This window comes from Herpailurus yagouaroundi, unplaced genomic scaffold (genome assembly GCF_014898765.1).
Source record: "Herpailurus yagouaroundi ecotype Mexico unplaced genomic scaffold, PumYag 203, whole genome shotgun sequence".
Taxonomy (NCBI): Eukaryota; Metazoa; Chordata; class Mammalia; order Carnivora; family Felidae; genus Herpailurus; species Herpailurus yagouaroundi.
Genome location: NW_024412434.1, coordinates 14,434,488 through 14,437,891, shown reverse-complemented (window position 1 = coordinate 14,437,891; position 3,404 = coordinate 14,434,488).

Genomic DNA, 3,404 nt, shown 5'->3' with positions numbered 1-3,404 from the left:
TTTTCTAGTGTAATCATTTCCTTCCCTCCCCCCCCCCCATTCCGTGCTTCCACAAACTGCACTATTTTTGCTTATGATCACCTGCCTTGATTCTAATGATTTGGTAGTTTCTGTTTCCTTTCTTTCCCTTTGGAGCAGTCGCTAGCCAGACATAGTGACAAGGCAATTTTAACTTCAACACGGTTCAGATACAAACAGAAAATGTACCTTGTTCGTTTTCTATAACCATTTAATCTTCTTCACTGCCCCCACTCCCCACCCCCCTGCCGCCCTGTCCTTGTAGGTAGTGGCCAGGGTGGGGGAAGGCAATTGACACTTGCCAGTTCATGGTGTCTCAGCCTCATCGGGTTGAAAGGGTCCCTTTCAGTTAGGTCCTTCTCTTTTGGGTGAATGTTCAGTGTTTTATTTTTCCTCTGCCGGTGTAGTAGTTTGAATAGTATCCCCCCAAAATTCACGTTCACTCGAAACCTGTAAATGTAATCTTACGTCTTCTCATTTTCTAAGAGACCAATAAATGGGGAACAGGGTATGATGAGCCTCCTCAGCTTCCATCTTTCTCCTCTTCCCATCTAAAACCAGCCCCACATCCAAGGATGCTGATCCAAGGAGAGGATTCCAGACTTGGGTGCCTGGCACTGCCTTCCTCTTCCTGGGCCTCTTCATTCAACATCCTCAGGGCTGTTCAACATCCTCAAAGGCACCAGCTTCTCCAACTTCCCACATGCATCATAGCCTTGGCTTATAGAAAAGCCTAACGTTCAAGTCTCCAAGCTTTTGATGCATTAAAAGGAGCTTAAGAAACTTAGAAAACATTTCCTCTATTTCAAAGCCTGGTTTTCAACAGATTTGTCATGGTCTCAAACATCCTATTTTGGATATCAAACACTTACCATTGATTTGTTCTTTCTTTTTGCACATCTGTGTAATAATCCTAATCCTCCCCAAGGCAAGTAAGTGCTCCCAGCAGAATAGGTGGAAATGCACGCAAGCACCAAAGGCAGACAAGAAATGCCAGGATATGTTAGTAGATGATTAGATAGATAGATAGATAATTTTATATTAACCTCCTTACAGGGAGATAGAAAGAAAATAAACTCCGGTTCTTCATTTTAGGTGAATTAGCTTCGGATCTTGTAATTTCTTGTCGAGAATTTTTAAGGAACTGAATTATCCAGAAGTACCCATAGATACTACACTTCAAGAATGTACACCCTCATCAGAAAGAAAAGATGTGAACGTATGGAACAATAACGGAGCCACACAAGTAGCATGGCCTTCCTACCACAGCAAGGCAGAAACCAGTCTACAGGCTGTGGAATATCCAGAAGCAGGGAGGGCATGAGTCACGGAGACAGGTTTAGAGAGGCCAAGTGGAAGGGGGGAAGATAACCTAGGCTGCCCAGGCTTTTTCTTAGTTTTATTTTTTTTTTATTTTTTTTTAACGTTTATTCATTTTTGAGAGACAGAGACAGAGAGAGAGAGAGAGAGAGAGAGAGAGCATGAGCAGGGAAGGGGCAGAGAGAGAGGAAAACACAGAATCCAAAGCAGGCTCCAGGCTCTGAGCTGCCAGCACAGAGCCCGACGGGGGGCTTGAACTCACGAACCGCGAGATCATGACCTAAGCCGGAGTCGGACGCTCAACGACGGAGCCACCCAAGCGCCCCTGCCCAGCCTTTTTCAAGTCAGGGCACACAGAGAAAGAAATACTGGCTCAGAGAGCAGGGATAAACTGGAAAAGATCGAGGGAGGGGGCCATTTATTTAGTACTTAGTGGGAAAAGATTAGTACTTTTTAACCTTATGTAATTATAATAAGAGAAAAGGCGGGGTGCCTGGGTGGCTCAGTCGGTTAAGCGTCCGACTTCAGCTCAGGTCACGATCTCGCGGTCCGTGAGTTTGAGCCCCGCGTCAGGCTCTGGGCTGATGGCTCGGAGCCCGGAGCTTGCTTCCGATTCTGTGTCTCCCTCTCTCTCTGCCCCTCCCCCGTTCATGCTCTGTCTCTCTCTGTCCCCAAAATAAATAGACGTTGAAAAAAAAAAATCAAAAAAAAAAAATTTTTTTTAAAAGAAAAAAGGCAATAACTAGGGAATATACTAAATATGAATTTGCATGAATTCCAAATAGATCTTTTTGAGGTTTTTCAACGAAAGCCTGAGCTTCCCGGCAAGAATGTAACTTTTTTACACCAAGTTACGCCGATGATGGCCAAAACACCAGCTTTTTGAGGATGATGGCTTCAAATTCTTGCAAGTCATCATCAGTGAGGAACTCTGCACAAATATGGGATAGAACTTAAAGAACGGAAAACTATTTTTACAACTGGCAAAAGTGCGCAACGGTTGGAATTCAGGACTATTAGTGCTTTCGTTTTTCTATTGGTAAATGCAACACTTAAATGCCTTATGATGATACAGGTGGATTTCTAATTCAATCAGAACTTTTTACCGGGAGAATTTCAGAGTGATGACGCAAGTCTTAATCAGCAGAGTGCACGTGGGGTGTACCCCCTTGACTCCCCGCCCCTTGGGCCGTGCCTTACCTCCTAGGGACCCAGAACATGAACTGGACACACCAAAGCCAGTGGTCCACAACAGGCAGTGTCTCACTCTGTGGCTGGCTGCTGAAGTCAGAGTCCTGACGGAGGAGTACGTCGTCAGCCACGCAGGAGTGCTACGGTGGATCCGTGGAAAGCTGATGTTCACTGGAGCCCTCCTGCCTAAGGGCCCATATGGCGGTTGTCAGACTCTGGTACCACGGCACCCTCCCAGACAAGTCAACTTAAGCCTGCGGGGGACTTGCCCAGGAGCTCCAGCCTAACTGAAAAGAGCAGTAACTCAGAGACATCGGTCTGTAACCCATGAGAGGCACACGTGGGAACGAGAGAAAGAACACCACGTCCGAAGGCCAGATAGGAGAATCATCCGAGTACGCATGTTAGGGATGGAAACAAGACCGGTGGAGGGGCGTACAGGAACCAAGTTGGGAGTAGAAAGCAATAAAAGTAGACAGGCGAAGACAGCCAGAAGCAGGTGAGGCAACTGAGGAGCGGGCGTGTGCTTTCATAATAAAGACCCACTAAGAATTATTTACCAAAGCGTAAGCTGTGCTGTTCAACGAGGTAACCGTTAACCACCTGCAGCTACTTAATTTTACATCTAAATTCATTAGTCACATTTCAAGTGTCCGAAGAGCCAACGTGTGGCTAGTGCCTACTGTGCTGGACAGTGTTCAATTGGATAAGTAATAATAGGCGAGTCCCACGGGGCAATGCCGCATCCAAAACATTCCTTCTTAGCTACTATTTACTTGGAGAGTTTAGCTTCGGGGAGTCGTCCAACAACTGCGAGTGAATCACCTCCCGCCTTCAAGAGAAATTTTGAAGATAAGTTCGTTGGTAACATCTCT